The following is a 21,992-nucleotide window of genomic DNA, read 5'->3' as shown; positions in this document are numbered from 1 at the left end:
GTAAGTTAACAGGATGAATAAACGAAATCATCAACACAGATAATGGTACTTTTAAAATAAGTCTTCAAACTGCTCTATAATTTGTAGATTCTTTTCAAATGGACATTCTTCTCACAGCACTGGGATAAGAACCACCTCAGATCAGGTAACAGGGAACAAACATAATTTCAATCACTTTGACTCCCACTAACTAGCAAATGCCTATGAAATAAGACCTTGGGTAGTCAACTGAATATGAGAAGTACTCAAAACTAAGCAATTAGAAAAAAAGATGGGTAAGTTTTCATCCTGTCTAGATTTAAAAGCTTATAATAAAACTTAACTTCAGACTACATGGTAAATACCTCATCTTATCATTGTTTGAACTTAGTGTTTATAACATTGTTATTAGCAAAGTGGACTTGGCTGAGCAGTCAGACTCAGGAGCATTTTTTCTGACTGTAGATTGTACACTTTTGGTTATTTTGTCCTTCCCAAACTGTCTACAGTGACAGAATCATAATGAGGAAATATATTTAAGTTCTAGGACAACTTAGAAAATTATGAATTATTATTAACGACATCAAATGAGCAATTAAAAAATTCAAGACTGTAAAGCAAAAAATGAGACTTAAGTTTACAAGTCAAGTTTAAAATGTTTCACAATGCACACTATAAAAAGCCCCTTAAACATGGGATTAGACTAAGACCTTCAGGTTAACTGAACTTATGAAACAGATTTAACATGTTATGTTTAGTAAACATAGTTTTCATGTTTAAAAAACATAGATCCACAAAGAACTTTCTTTCTGCTTATTTTTCATGAGTTTTATTTCACATGTATAAAGTTTATACGTGCAGATACAGGAGAGAAAGGGCTTGGGGAGCTGGACTGACTTCCCTGCTGCCCCCACCTTTCTAGGAGTTTGGTTCCTATGAAAATTATGCAGGAAACATCCAGAATTAAGTTTAATGATGAAATTTACTGATTTGATTTAATAGTGAAAAGGGTCACCGTGGAGGAAAAAGAACCTCCAGGTGGAAGGAGAACTTCAAAAGAGGAGGGCGGGGTGGGAAAAGGACTAAGATAGTCTGTCACACATCTAACTAGAGACCTGGGAAGGGAAGGGAGGGGAAATAGAGGAGAATCAATATTTAAAGAAATTCTGGACAGTATTTTCCCAAACAGATGAGCATGCCAAGTGTCAGAATGAAGTTCCAAAGTCAACAAGCAGGACAAATACAAAGGAATTCAAAGGTGTGCCAAGGCAAAACTGGCAAGAAGCATAATCTCTGAATAACATTTCTACACCCCAAACTTAGCATCTACCGCTCTCTTCATTTTAAAAAGTGTATTAGCACACCAAAGAATGGCCCTTAAGACACACAGGAAAATACTTGAGCATAGTAAACAATAACAACTAGCCCAAGTTCTATTCTCCTGAAGCATCAAAAGGAAGGCACAAGGGACGGAGAAATTTTTACAGCTTTATGCTAAATATTTTGTAAATCTATCCACATCTACAGAAACCAAGGCATGTCAAAGTAAACACATCGATCACATCTCCTACTGCCAACCCCAGTGTGACCAGCCACTGTGGCCACTTTCTGTCCTTCTCCCAAACACAGTAAAGGAATCAAGAACGTATCCTTTGACTCAAATTGGCCTCAAGATGGAAATGAGACTTTTGTGAGATTTTCACTAATAAAAGGCTTGAACTAAAGAACCTAAGGAAGATCATCCATGCAGCAGACAATGATCTACAATAGATAAACGGGTAACAACATCAGTATCATGGCCTTTCTCCCCTTCTGTGTTATTGGTTGTTTTTTCTCTTTTGGGGTGCCCACCACCCAGCTCCCAAATAAATCACACACGGAGGCTTATTCTTAACTACAAAAGTCCAGCGTTAACTCGGCTTGTTTCTTGACAGCTTTTCTTAACCTAAATTAACCCATCTGTCTTTTGCCTTTGGGCATTTACATTTCTCTATTTCTGTATACCTTCCTTTCTTACTCCGTGGCTGGCTGTGTAGCTGGCTGGCTGGCTCCTGACAACCTCCTCCTGCTCTGGCTACTCTTCTTTCCCTCCCAGAGTTCTCCCTCTATTTATTCTCTCTGCCTGCCAGCCCCGCCTATCCTTTCTCATGCCTTGCTATTGGCCGATCAGTTCTTTATTAGAACATCAGGTGTTTTTGACAGACATAGTAACACAGCTTCACAGAGCTAAACAAATGCAATAAAAACAAAAGTAACACACCTTAAAATAATACTCTACAACACTTCTGCCACCTCTGTGAGGGTTGACTGGCATCACTAATTCTCGTCCTCTTGTTTTCTCATCACTAAGACCCCACTTTTTGTTTGTTTTTGTAAGCTGAGCGTTTTTCTTCTCTATAGCCTGTTATGATAATCTGTTTTGAAAATAAGAATTTTCTCTTCTTTGCCATACTCTTAATCAAATACTGCTTTCTAATCAGAGAGCAAAACTTGTTTTACATATGATGAAAAGTACACACAAGTAGGGCAATACACAGGTAGATTCTGTCCTCAGTCAGGTACACTTGCCCACTTGTTCACTACTGTACATGCCGGCAGATGCAGGGGTAGCCATGGGTTAAGAGTTCAGAGCTGGTGCCGTGCGGTGGTGGCGTACGCCTTTAATCCCAGCACTCGGGAGGCAGAGCCAGGTGGATCTCTGTGAGTTCGAGGCCAGCCTGGACTACCAAGTGAGTCCCAGGAAAGGCGCAAAGCTACACAGAGAAACCCTGTCTCGAAAAACCAAAAAAAAAAAAAAGAGTTCAGAGCTGGACTCTTCACTTGATCTTAGCCAAAAGGCCAAGAAGCGATCAGAGCTGGACTCTTAACATGTGTTTTCCTACACAAACATTCTTGTCTCTGGAGAGACAATCTCTGTCTCAGCCACAAGCGCCACTGGTTAAGAGGCTTAAACTACTTACTGACATTAACATCAAGATAATAACACTGACAAGGAGGAGGAGGCCTCAAGTACTTGGGGGTAATTCCAATTCAGAAACGGAAAAGAAAAAAGACATAAACTGTGGTTTTTAATTTCAAAATTTATTTCTTGATTTAAAATGTCTTCTATTGACCAGTGGTTCTGATGTGCCCGTCACCTGACACATCCACCTTCAAGCATCCAACACTGAAAACACTCTAAGACTACTTAGTAGTGTAGGTTTGGAGCCAGCCCAGTGACACATTTCCAGGCCTTCACATCATGGTGGCAGTGATCTGAGGACAGGAGACAGGGAAAGACCCATATAAAATGTATGTCCTGGCTAGTTTTATGTCAACTTAATACGAGCTAGAGTTATTTTGGAAGAGGGAATCTCAACTGAAAAAATTCCCCCACCAGAATGTCCTGTGAGCAAGCTTATGGAGCATTTTCTTTCTTGATTGATGATATGCGAGAGCCCAGATCACTGTGGGTGGTGTTGCCCCTGGTTAAGTGGTCCTGAGTTTTATATAAGGAAGAAAACTGAACAAGTCAGGAGGAGCTACACATCTCCAAGGATGCTACGCCAATTCCTGCCTCGTTCCTACCTCAGATTCCCTCGGTGATATACTTACAAGCTGTAGCGTGAAATGAATTTCCTCACTAAGTTGCTTTTGATCCTGATGTTTTATCACAGCAACAGAAACCCTAACTAAAACAGTACACACACACACACACACACACACACACACACACACACACACACACACACACCATACTTGAGGCTCATAATACTAAATGTGGTTTTAAAAGAACATTCTGACTGTTGTATGGTAAATGCTGAGAAAGCTTAGGAGGGCAGAGATAAGGGCCAGTTAGTACAGAAAGGTAGGGCAGACATGCTTGCAAAGGGAGGTCGCATATGAGTATTACCAGAAAGGCCCCCAGGTTCTAGGGCTCAGAGAGATGAAGTTTTGTTAAAACCAACTAACCATGAACAAGACTCTCCTGGATGGCCAAATTGCTTTACCCTCTTTGAGTCCTCCTTTTGAAAAAATATATTTCCCTTGAATTTTCTTTTCTTCTTTAAGATTTTATAACATTTTATATCTGTGTATCTGTGTGGGTGTGGGGGGTGGGTGTGCGCACGCGCGCCATTTGTGAGCAGGTGCCCAAAGAGGCAAGAGGGCAATGGATCCTCTGGAGCTGGAGCTAAAGGTGGTTGTAAGCTGCCCAAAATGGGAGCCAGGAACCAAACTCGGGTCCTCCGGAAGAGCAGCAAGCACTCTTAACTGCTAAGCCTGCTCTCTGGTTCCTTAAGTTCTATTTATTTTAAATTTTATTTTATTAAAAATTTATGTGTATGGTGTTTTTCCTGAATGCATGTCTGTGCACTATGTATGTGCCCAGTGCCAAAAGAGGATAGAAGAAGGTGTTGAATCCCTAGGACTAAAGTTACAAATGGTTGTAAATGAACAGCCATGTGGATGCTGAGAAGGTCTCCGAGAAGTCCTTAGTAAAAGCAACCAGTACTCTTAAGCACTGAGCAATCTCTCTGCCCTCCCCTAAGTTTTCTTAAAGGCTGTTTTAGGAAAGGTAGAAGCCTTTCCTCTCACCATCCCATATTAGCTAAACCCAGGGAATAAAACCAACAACAAGCTGAGGTGTAACTCGGTGGTAGAGCTCAAGCATAACATTCTGAGACTTTTAAAAAAGCAAATCGGGCCAGTAAGTTGTCCCAGTGGGTAAATACATTTGCCACCAAGCTTGACAATCTGAGTTCTATCCTCGTATCACAGATGGTGGAAAGAAAGAACCAACTACTACAAGTTGTCCTCTGACCTCCACAGGTACTTGGGTACTGTGGTTCTCGCAAAAATGTGTACATGTACACAGAGACACAATAAGATAAATACATGCAAAAATGGGCAAATGAATAAAAAACCAAATGAGAATTGGGGATATGGCTCAGCAAGTAAAGTGTTTATGCTTAAACCATGAGGACCCGAGTTCAATTCCCTACCAACTATGCAAAAATGTGAGGGATGCCTGTAATCTCAGCACTAAGCAGGTGGAGACAGGAGGATTCCCCAGGGCTTTCTAGCCAGTCTAGCCAAATCAGCAACCCCAAAGTTCTATGAAAGACTCTGTCTCAAAACAGTAAGAGCAGCTGAGCAAGATCCAACATCAGTCTTTGTCCCCCCATACACATGCCTGATTGTATATAGGCATACACAGGAACATGGACACATACAAAAGGACAGACAAAAGACCCATTAGCAAAAGGAAAGGGGTTATTATTTATGCACATCTTCTACAGTCACACACACACACACACACACACACACACACACACACACACACACACTCCTAAATGGGGAACTAAATGGGGAGGATCACACACAGTTTGGCAACAGTAAAGGGTATCTGAATAAATTCAAATCAAAATCGAACACATATGAATCTATAATTTTTCTGGCAGAGTTCCCATGTCTCATCACATAACATGGGAACTCAACACATCACATGCCCTCAACACTGCATATGCCGTCACCACACAACAGCAACACATGCTGCTTGAAACACCTTGGCTTAGATTTGAGTACTGTATGTCATAAACTGAAGAAAAAAAAAGGTACAATTTTACTACACAACATTTTCTACTCCTAAAGGTGAGCTAGAGAGATGGCTCATGGGCTAAGAGCATTGGTGTGCTCCTCTAGAGGACCTGGGTTTGATTCCCATCACCCACATAGAGGCTCACAACCATGTGTAACTCCAGCTCCAGAAGGTCTAACACACTCTTCTGGTATCCCGAGGTGACAGATACACACCCATTGTGCAAAAACACCCAAACATAAAATAAAAATAAGTGAATCTTTTTTAAAAGAAGCATGATGGCTTAATTATAGAAAACAAAGCCATAATTCTTCCTCGTAAGTATCTAATCATTATATCTTCTGTTAAACACATCTTGTGTTACTATATCCTGTGTTAAAATGTTTGATTTTTTAAAATGCTGTTTTGAGTGCTGACTTGAATTTCATAAAAAAAAGATAAGAATTTTGACCTGAGATTAGAACAGAATTTGCAACCATTTCTGAAATAGCCATAAACATGCTACTGCTATTTTGTATGCATCTATGTGAAGTGGTATTTCCAGCACTATGGATTATAAAATTAAAATATTGATCATCCCAGATAATATTTAATTCATGTAAAAATAAATAAGCATATTCCATTTCCTGTGCAAATTTGCTTTTGTCTTTAATAAATGATAAAATCCTATGTGTATCAGAGAATTGTTCTAAAATAGATTTATCTCCACAGTGGCTGAACCTGTTTGTAATAGCACCAGTATCAAAGGGCTCTCCTTTCCCCACATTTTCAACAGCATTTCTGTTTTTGACCTTGGCCATTCTGCCTGGAGTAAAATGAAATCTTAAAGCACTGCTAATTTGCATTTCCCCAATTGTTAAGGATTGTGAACACTGTTAAAGATATTTCTTGGTCATTTTACTTTTTTCTTTTGAAAATTCTCTGTTCGGATTCATAGTCTATCTTTAACTGGGTTGTTTCCTTGATTCTTTCTTTTAGAGTTCTTTATATATTCTGGATATTAATCCTTTGTCAGATATATGGCTGACAAAGATTCTACAGTGGGATTTCACTTCACTCACCTGGCTGTTTTGCTGTACAATAGTTTTTTAAGTTTCATATGGTCCTACTTGTCAGTTGTTGGCTTGAATTCCTGAGCAGATGGAATATTTCTCACACCTGCATCATAGATGGTACTGGTTGTGTTTTCTTCTAGCTGTTTTAGCATTTCAGATTTCACATTAAGGTCTTTGATCCAGGGTCCTATTTGTCAACTGTTGGTCTGAATTCCTGAGCAAATGGAATCTTATTCAGAAGTTCTTTCCAACACCTATATTTTAGGGGGTACTGCCTGTGTTTCCTTCTAGTGGTTTCACATTGCAGATTTCACATTAAAGTGATATATCTGGAGTTGATTTTTGTGCATGGTCATAGATACTAGCTTCATTTCATTCTTCTGCATGTGGACAACCTATTTTCCAACACCATTTATTGAAGACACTGTCTTTTCTGAAGCATGTATTCTTTGCATCGCTAAGACCTAAGGTTCAGGGATCATCCCAAATGATGGGATGGATGGACTGTAAGAGCCAGAGAACCAGGACATCTGCTGTGAAATAGTGTCTTCCATATTTGACAGCAAGGCTGTACCCATGAAATCTCACCAATATGGTGATCCAAACAAGGCCTACATGACAACACCTGCCAGTGTAGATGGGAAAATCTCACAAGACACCACCCCTAAATGAAGAACTAGAGGCAATCAAAGGCTGCTGAGAGAGGGAGAATCAGTTTTCTCCTGGGACAAGGTCCCTGAGAGATGGGTTGTCTAATCTTAAGTGATCAGCTCTAAATATGTATACATAGGAGCAACACTCAATGCATTCAGCAGGTTTTGTGTACATACACACATACACATACATACAATTAAAGAAGTTTGTGTGTATGTCAAATTGCTCTGATTGGTCAATAAATAAAACACTGATTGGCCAGTGGCCAGGCAGGAAGTATAGGCGGAACTAACAGAAAGGAGAACTGAGTGAACAGGAAGGTGGAGGGGACAATGTGTACCGCTGTCATGACAAGCAGCATGTGAAGATGCTGGTAAGCCATGAGCCACGTGGCAAGGTATAGATTTATAGAAACGGATTAATTTAAGATGTAAGAACTAGACAGCAAGAAGCCTGAGCCATGAGGCAAACAGTTTAAACAATATAAGTCTCTGTGTTTACTTGGTTGGGTCTGAGAGGCTGTGGGACTGGCGGGTGACAGAGATTTGTCCTGACTGTGGGCCAGGCAGGAAAACTCTAGCTACAGAAGTTAATAATCTGAGAGGGGAGGGCATACAAGTGGAGTTGAAGGGGAAGAAAGAGGGGTGGAAATAATGTAAATATAGCACTGTGTATGAAATTATCAAAAAAGCCATAAAATCTAAAATAAAATAGCTTTATTAATGTTTTATTATCACTAAATGTTGATTTGTATACCCATATAACCATATGCCCTACCAGGTATTATATTAAAAGGTTTTTCAGGTAAAAGGGGGCTAAGTGGAAAAAGTTCAAGGCTTGGTTTGCTCTGCATAGAAATTTCACATACATACAAAATGATACTTTAGAGAGGCCAGATGGTCGAGGACTTTCTCCCTTCTTGGGTTAAAGGAAAGAGCTTGGACTCCAGTCACAAGTTTGGACAGTTGAGGGCAAGAGGGCTAAGGTCTTACCAGTAAGTCTCCCCAAGAAAGAGCTATCACAGACAAACATCTACAGAAATATCAGCTCCCTTAAAAATGTAAACTTACATTATAAAACTATATATTTATACTCTTTACATGTAGTGGAGGGCAGGTACAGAGCTTTAGCATTGTCCACAAATTTAGAGTCAATCCAAATACCACAGAGCTGTATTTTGGTGTACAGTTTTCTGGCAGCCTCCACAACAGGTCTAGACTTAGTAAAGCGTACAAGTCAGAGCTGCTGTACAGCACCATTAGTAGATAGAGTTTCCTAGTTTAAAGCTTGGTAGCTAGAACAGTTTCAGAGCCCAGAGGAAAAATGTCTGTCTTGGGCTTCCCATCCCAATCTTCTCTCTTCTGAGTGACCTTGCTTTCCTCACTAACTTCATCGAGTGTTCTCTCAGTTTACCAATCTGTGAATAGGGACACTTTCCTTCACTCTTATTTCGACAGCTCACCCCTCCAGGTAGACATTCTGGCCAACTTACACTGTCGACTATTCTTAGTCAATGAAATGTTTTGGCAGACACTCAGCAGAGATAAAACAGACTGTTAAATGGGCGAGAGGTCACAGGAGAGGCCTGGGCACACTCACAAGGAGTCAAGTCCCGAGGCCAGAGAGGGTTAGGAGGAGAAAAGTAATGTTGAGCTTAAGGCACTCAGATTCCCCAAAGGCCTCATCTGCCTGAAAGCAAGGCTCCAAAAGTCTTTCTAGGGCTGCAAGGTGGGGAGGGGGTTTCATTCCAATTACAGACACTGTCACAGAACTATCCCATCTTCCATCTACTGTCCTAAAAAATATTTGGTTACATTTATTTGTGTGCAGCATCGTGTACGTGTGTCGGTGCACACACCCACTCATATGGAGGGAGGTCAAAGGCCAACTTGTGTGAGTCAGTTCTTTCCTTCTACACCTGGGGCCCAGGGATTGAACTCAGGCCGTCAAGCTCGGAGGCAAGTGGCTTTGTGCACTGAGTCATCGTGCAGGCCCAGGACCTAATTGTCTTAACGTGGTTTGTTTTCTCCAACCCTCCCCCACCCCCTTCCACTATCAAAACTGTGAATGGTGAAGGTGACGCATGGGCCCGCAATCCTAGCATTCAGCAGGCCGAGGCAGGAGCATCTCAGAAATTCAGGTCAGGCTGGGCAGGGTGAGACCCTGTCTCAAACAATAAATAAGTAAATAAGTAGGCCCCAACTCTAAGCTTCGCCTTTGATTTATAGTTTTCTCTCAATGTGTAGCTATAATTTTCCTTATTGATCTCGTTCTTCTCAATTCACGTCACATGTTTCCAACGCAACCTGAGAAAGGAGAAGAGTTTTTCCTCTATTCCACTGTAGGCAAAGGTGTTCAGGGACTGAGACCTGATGCTGTGTCTGAAACTAAGGAGATCAGGAAGCACCAGCAACAGGTACACACTACCAAAGCTCAAAGTTAGCAACTGTGAGTCAACAAATTACGTAAGAAATGACTTACCAAAAACCCTGTTCTTGGTGTGTAAAGGACTCCACAAATAGAAGTCTTTAAAGAAATTTGTTTTCAGTATTGCATCTAAATACAACAGAGTCAGACTAAAAATAACGTGTGCCCCAGCTCTGAGAGGGGAAGTGGACACATGCCCCCATCCCTAACCCAGAAGCTAGTTCTAATTGATAACTGCTCACAAAGGAAAAATTAGTTTTCTCCCACAGTCTCTCTGGGGACACATACCAGGCCCCAAGTCCAGTAGCAGATGTCCAACACAAAGAACTCAATGGCCATTGGAGGCCATGGTTTCTCTGGGATTTTTTTTTTTAAACCTTACAGGTCCTTTGTGTATATATCATGGTTTCCATTTTTTGTGTTTTTATGGGATTTGTATGTGTGTCTGTCTGTGTCTATATGTGTTTCTTTTCTTCTGCTGGTTTGTTTTGTCCTATTCTGGTTTGTTTTTTTATTTTATCTTATTACTATTATTTTTAGGTGCCTGTTTGGATGCTAATGAGAGAACAAAAGGTGATGGATTTGGGTAGCTGGGGAAGTAGGGCGAAGCTGTGTGAGGGGGAAACTATAATCAGAATACACTGTGTTTAAAAAAATCTATTTTCAATTTAAAAATTGCCTGTGCTTCTTCCCCCTTCCTTTATAAACAATCAGGAGACAAACTGTAAGGGAGAATCAAACACTGTCCATCAGATATAATTCATCTGATGCATATGGAACATTTGGAACAAATAATGTGACTGAGAAATTCAGACTTACTTAATTTCAATTCAATTTCTACATATGATGCTGAACTGGATAATACAAGTCTACATTATTTATTGTCTTAGGATATATTTTTATTATTAGGTTACTTATCAACAATTTTATAAAGCCGTAAGTTTTTCTATATCTTTTATCAAATAAATTTATTTCTAAGCTTCTAAATAGCATAAAATAGGGTTGGTGAAACAGCTCAGTGAGTAGTCACTGCCTGATAACCTAAGTCCAATCCCAAGATCCCACATGTTTCAGGGAAAGAACCAACTCCAAGTTATCCTTTGACCTTCTCATATTCACTGTGGCATGCACACATGCATACACACACTCACACATGCATGCAAACACACCTGTTTAAAAAGTTTTAAAATAGTATTATATTTCCTTCAAAATTATCAAGTACTTAAATGAAATTTAAAATAAACATTGCCCAGGTAACTGCTACATTCTTCTAGCTGAGAATAACAAATCTGTAACATGAGCAACGTTGGAAAGAAACATGTCTGTTTTCATAATTCTCTGAAGTCAGTCTTTTTCCTCACCCAAAACAAATGAGGTGAATCCCAAATAATTAGACCTGATCTCTAAAAAGAAACTATAAAACTTTATGAAGCACCACATTTGTTATTCAAGTGAGTTCCATACTATTTTGTTCAGTATTTCAAATACCAACAGGACAATAAAAGAAAAGCAAGATCAAGTTAAATAGCTATAACCCTTCAAAGCATCCTCCAAAGGTCTTCTTACAGTCTCAAAGGTCACTAATTACAGGTACAAATATTTGAGTTACAGCTTTAACAACTTAGCCGAGGTCACAGAGCAAGACCATTCTTGCTAAGGTCTTTACCCTCAGCTATCTCTTATTCATAGCTGTAAATGCAAGACTCCTACTCAGGCACGTATTTCCTTTAGATTACACGGTAAACCTACAATTTCTAGAAGTCAGGCTCAGCGGTTAAATGCACTTGCCACCTAGCCACATGCCCTGAGTTCAACCCCTGGGACCCATACAATAAAAGGAGAGAATCAACTTCCTGAAGTTGTCATTTGACCTCCACATATGAACAATGGTACATGGAACCATACACACATACACACACACACACACACACACACACACACACACACACACACTAAATAAACAAACGATAAACGCACAAAAGTTTCAATTAAAAACACAATTTCTAAAAGTTGGATTTTGTGAGGTACACATGGTGGCCCACAGGAGTTCAAGGCTAGCATCAGCCGAAAGGAGAGTCTGAAGGTACCATGGGACTCTATCTCATAAAAGCAAAATCCCGAAAAACTGAAGCCAGGCTATTACACACCTATAATCCCAGCATCTGGGAGGGAGAAGAAGGAGGATCAGTAGTTCAAGACTACCCTCTACTACTTGTAGGTTCATGGAAATACCAATGAAGATACAAGAAGCTTACAGAACACCAAATAGGCTGGATCCAAAAAAAAGTCCCCTTGCCACATAATAATCAAAACACTAAACACACAGAACAAAGAAAAAATATTAAGAGCCGCAAAGGAAAAAGACCAAGTAACATATAAAGGCAAACCCATCAGAATAACACCAGACTTCTCAATAGAGACTATGAAAGCTAGAAGATCATGGACAAATGTTATGCAGACACTAACAGACCACGGATGCCAATCCAGACTATTATACCCAGCAAAACTCTCAATCACCCTAGGCGGAGTAAACAAAATATTCCAGGATAAAACCAGATTTAATCAATACCTGTCCACAAACCCGGCCCTACAGAAAGCACTAGAAGGGAAAATCCAACCCAAAGAAGCTAAACACATCCATGAAAAATCAAGCAATAGATAATTCCACACCAACATACACCAAAGAAGGACAACACAACACAACCACAAAAAATAACAGGAATTAATAATCACTGGTCATTAATATCCATAAATATCAATGGTCTCAACTCACCTATAAAAAGACACAGGCTAACAGAATGGATAAGAAAACAGGACCCATTCATCTGCTGCATACAAGAAACACACCTTAACTTCAAAGACAGACACTACGTCCGAGTAAAGGGCTAGGAAAAGGCTTTCCAAGCAAATGGACCTAAGAAACAAGCTGGTGTAACTATCCTAATATCTAATAAAATAGACTTTAAACTAAAATCAATCAAAAGAGATCAGGATGGACATTACATATTTATCACAGGAAAAATCCACCAAGATGAAGTCTCGATTTTAAACATTTATGCCCCAAATACAAAAGCACCCACATTCATAAAAGAAACACTACTAAAGTTTAAAACACTCATCAAACCCCACACATTAGTAATGGGAGATTTTAACACACCACTCTCACCAAAAGATAGATCTACCAGACTGAAACTTAACAAAGAAATAAAGGACTTACAAGATGTTATGACTCAAATGGACTTAATAGATATCTACAGAACATTCCATCCTAACACAAAAGAATATACCTTCTTCTCAGCACTTCATGGAACCTTCTCAAAAATTGACCACATGTTTGGCCACAAAACAAATCTCAACAGATACAAAAAAAATTGGAATAACCTCCTGTATCTTATCAGACCACCATGCCTTAAAGTTAGACCTCAACAACAACAAAAATTATAGAAAACCTACAAACTCATGGAAACTGAATAATGCCCACCTGAAACATCAATGGGTGAAAGAAGAAATAAAGAAAGAAATTAAAGATTTCCTAGAATTCAATGAAAATGAAAGTACAACATAACCAAACTTATGGGACACTATGAAAGCAGTGCTAAGAGGAAAATTCATAGCTCTAAATGCACACATAAAGAAGATGGAGCAATCCCATACCAATGAATTAACAGCACAACTGAAAGCTCTAGAACAAAAAGAAACAAACTCACCCAGGAGAAATAGACACCAGGAAATAATCAAATTGAGGGCTGAAATCAACGAAATAGAAAACAAGAGAACAATACAAAAAAATCAATGAAACAAAGAGTTGGTTCTTTGAAAAAAATCAACAAGATAGACAAACTCCTTGCCAAATTAACCAAAAGGCAAAGAAAGAGAGAGCACCCAAATTAACAAAAATCAGAAATGAAAAGGGAGACATAACAACAGACAATGAGGAAATCCAGAGAATCATCAGATCATACTTCAAAAACCTGTACTCCACAAAAATGGAAAACCAGGAAGAAGTGGACAATTTTCTGGATAAATACGACATACCAAAATTAAATCAAGACCAGATATACCATTTAAATAGACCAATAACCCCTAAAGAAATAGAAACAGCTATCAAAAGTCTCCCAACCAAAAAAAGCCCAGGACCAGATGGTTTCAGTGCAAAATTCTACCAGACTTTCAAAGAAGAACTAATACCAATACTCGTCAAAGTGTTCCACACATTAGAAACAGAAGGAACACTACCAAACTCTTTTTATGAGGCTACAATTACCCTGATGCCCAAACCACACAAAGATGCAACAAAGAAAGAGAACTACAGACCAATCTCCCTCATGAACATTGATGCAAAAATACTCAACAAAATATTGGCAGACCGAATCCAAGAATACATCAAAACAATTATGCATCACGACCAAGTAGGATTCATCCCAGGGATGCAAGGATGGTTCAACATACGAAAATCTGTCAGTGTAAACAAACTGAAAGAAAAAAAAACACATGATCATCTCCTTAGATGCTGAAAAAGCCTTTGACAAAATCCAACACCCCTTCATGATAAAGGTCTTAGAAAGATCAGGAATACAAGGAACATTCCTAAACATAATAAAGGCAATTTATAGCAAGCCAACAGCAAACATCAAATTAAATGGAGAGAAACTCAAAGCGATACCACTAAATTCAGGAACAAGACAAGGCTGTCCACTCTCCCCATATTTATTCAATATAGTACTAGAAGTTCTAGCTAGAGCAATAAGACAACAAAAGGAGATCAAAAGGATACAAATTGGCAAGGAAGAAGTCAAACTTTCACTATTTGCAGATGATATGATAGTATACATAAGTGACCCCAAAAACTCTACCAGGGAACTCCTACAGCTGATAAACTCCTTCAGTAAAATGGCAGGATACAAGATCAACTCAAAAAAATCAGTAGCCCTCCTATACACAAATGATAAAAGGGCTGAGAAAGAAGTCAGAGAAACATCACCTTTACAATAGCCACAAATAATATAAAATACCTTGGGATAACACTAACTAAACAAGTGAAGGACCTTTTTGATAAGAACTTTAAATCTCTAAAGAAAGAAATTGAAGAAGATATCAGAAAATGGAAGGATCTCCCATGCTCATGGATAGGTAGGATTAACATAGTAAAAATGGCAATCTTACCAAAAGCAACCTACAGATTCAATGCAATCTCCATCAAAATCCCAACACAATTCTTCACAGACTTGGAAAGAAAAATACTCAACTTCATATGGAAAAGCAAAAGGCCCAGGATAGCTAAAAGAATCCTATATGATAAAGCAACCTTTGGAGGCATCACCATCATTGATCTCAAACTCTACTATAGAGCTATAGTAATAAAAAACAGCTTGGCACTGGTATAAAAACTGACATACGGACCAATGGAATCGAATTGAAGACCCTGACATTAATCCATGCACATATGAACACCTGGTTTTTGACAAAGAAGCCAAAGCTATACAATGGAACAAAGAAAGTATCTTCAACAAATGGTGCTGGCATAACTGGATGTCAATATGTAACAGATTATAAATAGATCCATATCTGTCACCATGCACAAAACTCAAGTCGAAGTGGATCAAAGACCTGCACATAAATCCAGTTACACTAACCTTAATAGAAAAGAAAGTAGGAAGTACTCTTGAATGCATTGACACCGGAGACCATTTCCTAAATAAAACACCAACAGCACAGACCCTGAGCACAACAATTAGTAAATGGGACCTCTCGAAACTGAGAAGCTTTTGCAGGGCAAAAGACACAGTCAATAAGACAAAAAGACAGCCAACAGAATGGGAAAAGATCTTCACCAACCCCACATCTGACAGAGGATTGATCTCCACAGTATACAAAGAACTCAAGAAACTAAACATCAAAATACTAAACAGTCCAATTAAAAAATGGGCTAAAGAGCTAAACAGAAAATTCACAAAACAACAATCACAAATGGCTGAAAGACATTTAAAGAAATGCTCAACTTCCTTAATCATCAGAGAAATGCAAATCAAAACGACTCTGAGATACCACCTTACACCTGTCAGAATGGCTACGATCAAAAACACCAATGACAGTCAATGTTGGAGAGGATGTGGAACAAAGGGAACACTCCTCCACTGTTGGTGGGAATGCAAGCTTGTACAACCACTGTGGAAATCAGTATGGCAGTTTCTCAGAAAATTAGGAATCGAACTACCTCAAGACCCAGCCATCCCACTCTTGGGCATATACCCAAGGAATGCTGATTCATACCATAAAGATACATGCTCAGCTATGTTCATAGCAGCATTATTTGTAATAGCCAGAACCTGGAAACAACCTAGATGCCCATCAACGGAAGAATGGATGAAAAAAATGTGGTACATATACACAATGGAGTACTACTCAGCAGAGAAAAACAATGAAAGCATGAAATTTGCAGGCAAATGGATGGAATTAGAAAAAATCATCCTGAGTGAGGCAACCCAAACCCAGAAAGACAGTCATGGTATGTACTCACTCATAAGTGGATTCTAGATATAAAATAAAGAACAGTCAGACTACAACCCACAGAACCATGGAGGCTATATATATAGCATGGAGGTCCCTAGGACGACTGTGGCTTATAATAAATTTCGGTTTTACGAAATTACTGAGCAAACCTCAATGAAACATCTCACTGTTGAGATAAGAATACATACTCTATCAAGCTGATAACAGAATAATTAATTAATTAATTAATTTTAAAAAATAAAAATAAAAGAAAAATTTGAAATATTAAACAAACAAACAAACATTTTTACTAAAGTTAAAAAATAGAGAACTAGGGACTCATCATTCCTCTCCACATTCTATTCCTTCCCTTGTTTTATATATTTTAAACTTTTTTATCTGTGGATTCTGCTGGAGGATCCCATGCAGATAAGCACTGGAGGGCTCCTGTTGCAAATCACCCTCTGGAGCGATGGAAGGATCTTTCTACTAGTACGTGAAGGAGACTCGATCTAGTGTTAGTGTGTCCCCGGAGTTTGGTTTATGTCTTTCCTCAGGACAATGAGGTTCCTCTTTGGATTCCCGAGCACTGAACGCGCCCTGTGGCTGCTGCTGAAGCCCAACATGACAGAGACCTAATGGGTCTCCATGAAAAAATTTACCCTTCTGATGCCAATGGAGATTGAGAGCCCAATATGGCTAGCTTTAGCAAGCATTAATGTAAGCCTAGGAACTGTAGCCATGAGATTGGATTCTCCAGAAGAGCTGCCAGCTAAAGTCATGCTGGGATCAAGAAAAATGGGTCTTGACGGTTCGTATTCCTGGAGTTGTATCCATGCCAGTGGATGTCCACACAATCCTGAAGAGAATCTGACATTGCTGCTGCCGCTGTTGCTGTTATAACAATGGCACACACCGCTGCTACTGTTTCTGGGATTACCAATTCATAATTGCTAACTACAGCTAGCACAGTGGAGATCCTGGCAACAAAAGTAGCTTCCACAGTTAGTTAATCTTTCATTCTATTGGGCATGATAAATTTAATTCAGTAGTTATATACATCTCGATTGGCTTTGAAAATTATAAACTTATAAACTCAAGTTCCAGTTGCTTTTGGGATACTATCTTACAAGGACTCCAACGTACAGTATGGCTCGTTAAGGAAGGGAATGGCTCAGTTGCCTTTAGCCTACTGGCTATGGGTGAGATAGGACCTCTGTTGGTCTTTTCTGTATCGAACACACAGATTGCAAGCCCAGCGCCACTTTGAGATCTTTGGCAGCAATTAGCCATGCAGCTCACACATGATTGAGCCAGTATGATAATGAGTATTCAGAGACAGGTAATGCCTGGGGGCACTCACCAACCTAAGACAGAGCACCTGTGTGGCCTGGGCAGGCATCTCCATGACAGGTAAGGTGACCTGCTGACGTCCCACGCAACCCAAGTCAGAAGCTCATTTTTTAATAAAAGGGGGACCTGCAGGGTCCTGGCCCCTGTTTTGAGTAACTGTTGCCTTGCTTGTGGACCTTGACCTTGATATCCTCCCAATGCTAATTCTCTGCCAGATTCAACCCTCCTGAATGCTTAAGGGAAGTTCCTTGTCTGTGTATCCTGAATAATGGGCGTTAACAGCTTAGATGCAAGATTTTAAAACATCAGTAGCGAACTTCTGCCCTCAGGGGTCTTCCCATTGTGCTGTAAGCCTGTATTTAACCTCCTACCCCCTTCAAGAAATGACATTCAACATTTAAAATTAATATATATTTAGATAGATAGATAGATAGATAGATAATTGAATGAATACTACGAATGTAATCTATGAATACCACAAATGTGATTAATATCATGAGTGTAAGTAATGAATATCATGAGTGATGAGTGTAATTTAAAAAATAAATTAAAAAAAAATTGAATTTGCCAGCAGATTATAGCTACTAAAAAAGAAGACCTAACAACATCTATTACTTTTGGATCCTTCAGATCTCCTCATACCCTATTCTCAATGGTTCCTATAAATAAAAGACTCACAATGTGCCACAGGTGTTAATATCACTCGCCGACATAGTAAGAATGAGAAGTATTATGGTCGTTATTACTAAACTACAAACAAAATAAAATACAAAATACAAGTGGAGAAACTTAGCTCCAGATATGTGAAAAGTAAGGACAGCCCTAAACAACACCATCTGAGCACTCTAACCCGAACTGGCATCATGGGAAGCTGAGCAGCAGTCAAAGGGGAGTGACCACAGAATTGTAGATCCTGAGATCTAAAGCAAAAACAAGAGAACCAGGCAAATGTGAAGCTGAGTTTCCGAATCAGAATTTTACAGGAAGCTACACTACACAGCACGGAGTCTACCACCCAATCCTTCCTCAAGAGTCTAATACGTGTCTAGTACATCTCCACCACATTAAGATCTGTATTCCTATTCACTTCCAGTTTATAACTCAATAGATGTAATCATAATCAGATGTCAAGAAACATAAACAGAAAATCAGAAGTCAACCGCAGCACTGTTTTTCAAAATTATGAAGCCTACATTAGTAAATGTATTTTAAATCAGGTGTGTGTTCCACAAAAATCACAGTGGCACCTGTAATGACAGCAGGGGAAACCTCTAATTCATGTGCACATTGTTTCAAATCCCATAATGCATTGTGTGTGTGTGGGGGGGCAGTACCTGAAAGCCCCGAGGCAAGAAACAATCAGGGTGAGATTAAGAATAAAACTCAGGCCAAGTCTGATCAAGTGGTTTATTTTTCTTACATTTAAACATAGTAAAACATTGGGGGAAAGTGTCTACGTGACAAATACCACAACAAAGCTTTTGGTTTGGCTACATCAAAATACCATTGCAAAGTGCATCTCTTTTAGCAAAGCACCTGCGACCTTTACCATAAGAATAAGTTCTAGTGACTGACAGACAGTACTCAGGGTAAGGGTCTAGGGAGGAAGGATTTGTACTAAGCATAAGATGGTTCTACTGACTGAGAGGACTGCTTAGGATAATGGGGGATTCCGGTAAAGGCTGACTCCATAGAACGGCAAAGGATCAGCAGATTGTTAGACAACATTCACTCCGGCCTTCTGGGAGAACAGGGTCATTTCCTTCCTTTGAAGAAAAAAGCCTGCATGTTTAACAATTCTAGTTTTTAGTGTTTTCTACCAGCTGTGCCCTCTATAATACATCATGGTGGTACTGTTCCACTGCTAACAGGAACAGAGTAAATATGGACTTGAAATTTAACTCAACACTTTGCCAACAGGTTAAAAAGCATAGAAGAAGAGTGTCTCAAATTCTGGGTATGTTACATTCTGTTCTGAACTTGGGGGGGGGGGGGAGCACAGGAAATAAAAATATTGCCAAGGACATTTATTTTGAGAAGGAAGAAGCAAGATTAAAGACTTGTCCCAAGATAACACTAAAGAGGAAAAAGCTTCATAATTGGTGTACGGACACTTTGAAAATCTCAGGTTCTACACAACTTCCTTTCACATACATTCAGTTATTAGTATGTGATTTAATGAAGCTACTTAGCTAACAAAATATTCCTGGTTCCTTGTCAGAATAATAAGCAGAAGCTAATGTGTGGACTATATATTTTATAATACTTATTAGGTCAATATTTAATTTAAAAAGGGGACATTCACTTAAACTCCTAAATCTTGCCAGTTTTATTTCCTCCTCAGAATTTCCCTCGTGGATTCTTAAGAAGGAATCCAAAATGACGACTACGATCAGGTCTTACCTAGTAGTAGTCTGTGTGGGGATCACATAAGGGAGGCACTAGCATGCACAGAGGCACAGGGTCCTGGATTCCATTCACAACATCAAACAGAGGCTCAGAGGACACTCGGTACCAAGAACAAACTTGGTTTTTAACGTCATTCTAAATAAACATAATCAGAGTGCCAGGTTTGATACATGACAAAGAGCCTTTAAATTAGTGCGATACCAGAGGCAAAGGAAATACTTCCAAAAATGACGGGAGAGGTGAATATATAAAAACAGCATAGATGTCAAACCTGGCATCAAAAACTGGGACAATCTGACCAGCAAATCAAACAGGGAAAATACTGGATTATGGCCCAACATACAAAATAAAATTCCAAGTCAGTACTGACCCAAAGAGTTAATAAGTGAAGGAAAGGTACACTGAGCTGCTCCTTGGAGAAAAAAATTTGGAGACACAGGGGTGAAACTCCTTTTAAAACATATCAGTAAAACTACAATGTGCAACATGTTCTGCAACTGTGTGCCAAAATCGCTGAACAGAAGTTTAAGAAGAAAGAAGATATACACAGTTCAAGTGTGTCTCCCAAGACACACCTTATTTACAGAGAGAAAAGTAAAATCCTTCACCAAGGGGATTACCATCAGTGAGAAGATGCATCAGCCTCTCATACCCTGGTATACTGACGGGATGCACTTAGCCAGGAACTTCACTTTTGTGACATTGTCCTCCTCCAAAAAACTAGAGTATCAATCTAGTCCTGAGAAGGTATCAAATACAAAGGCGGTGCATATGAATGGACTAATGGCTTCTCTAGCGTCAAGATCATGAGTAAAATAAGGCTTGTTTTATATATTGGAAGTGTTAAATACATTGGAAGAAACTAAATATATAGCAGCCAACCATGATGTGGCAAATTCAGATGAACCTAGATCAAAACGATGGAAAGACAAGAGAAGGTGAAATGGGGTACCCAGTGACCATTACTACAGTACTGTACTAACATTAGATGATTAGTTCCATTAGCTCTGTTAGAGTTACGCAAATTATCAGACTGCTCTGGACTAGACTGTCTTGCAACTTTTTAGTAAGTCAACATATGCTTCAAAATTAAGACAAATAAGAAAATAAACAACATTCCTCAGTGTTTATATGGAAAGCATAATCTTTTTTTTTCTTGAAAGCATAATCTTTGATCTTGAAGATATTTTAAATCTAAATTTGTACAACTCAGTCAAGGCTGTATGTATTTTTGCAATGTATTGTTTTATAAAGAAAAAAAATACAAAAACATTTCTTGAAACATTTGAGTTGTGAAGTTGAAATGAAGTCAGTCATGAGCCCCTCCTGGAGCCCAAGCTACAGGGAATGCCTTTGACATATAAAGGGGGAGTAAATGCTGGCAGTTTATTGCATCTTTTCACTTTTAGAGTAAAAGAATTAAAGAAAGGGTGGCAACTGTTTTTTTTTTTTTGTTATTGTTGTTGTTAAAAAACCATTTGAATAACCTCAGTTAAGGTTTAAGTATTTTTGACACTGGGGGATAATTACTCTGCTTCCACGGGTGAAATTCTGAAGCAAGATTGTGTACACGTTCTTGGGGTAAGGGAGATCTGTATCTATACCCGGAATTCAAGAAATAACGAACGGCTTGTGTGTAGATTTAGGGAAATTAACTATGTAGCCAACAAAAGGTCTGTCCTGAAATGGATCCACGGCCTAAGGTGGGCACTCATTTGCTGTGTAAATCAGTACCACACATGCCAAATAAATTTTACTTCTAGCTTAGATTTGAGGGTGGAGGTGAATGAGTAGGTTGGTGTGAATTAAACTGTACTACTAGATTTAGTCATGACAAGTTATGCTACTAGTTCTTAACTAGAAGTAATCTGTTGCTTTATAATTTCTGAAGCACACATTTTACTTGAAGTATTTATCATAGGTGGTATATTGGATATTGGATATATAGAATATATAGTTTCTCTTCTACTACACTCTCATAAAAATGAACATTCCTGTAACTGAATTAGAGACAGGAACATACATCAAGTAACCTTCCAGCAAATACC

The 21,992-nt window shown here is 39.0% G+C and overlaps 1 protein-coding gene and 1 pseudogene across 4 annotated transcripts in view; both read right to left on the bottom strand.

Annotated features, from left to right (window-relative positions):
* Positions 1–21,992, bottom strand: part of LOC102909385 (broad substrate specificity ATP-binding cassette transporter ABCG2) — a 123,351-nt gene that overhangs the window by 39,157 nt on the left and 62,202 nt on the right. The window contains exon 1 of one of the 4 annotated variants that reach the window (XM_076566869.1): positions 1,984–2,068. The exons of the other annotated variants lie outside the window; for them this stretch is intronic. The gene's annotated coding sequence lies outside the window, so the exon portion shown is untranslated. Of the gene's footprint in view, positions 1–1,983; positions 2,069–21,992 lie in introns of those variants that run through there. 4 annotated transcript variants of the gene reach the window in all.
* On the bottom strand, positions 2,671–2,829 carry LOC143272585 (U2 spliceosomal RNA; annotated as a pseudogene).

This window comes from Peromyscus maniculatus, chromosome 3 (assembly GCF_049852395.1).
Source record: "Peromyscus maniculatus bairdii isolate BWxNUB_F1_BW_parent chromosome 3, HU_Pman_BW_mat_3.1, whole genome shotgun sequence".
In the NCBI taxonomy this organism is placed as follows: domain Eukaryota; kingdom Metazoa; phylum Chordata; class Mammalia; order Rodentia; family Cricetidae; genus Peromyscus; species Peromyscus maniculatus.
Note: the sequence above shows the minus strand (reverse complement) of the source record. Positions and strands in the feature narration are given on the sequence as shown.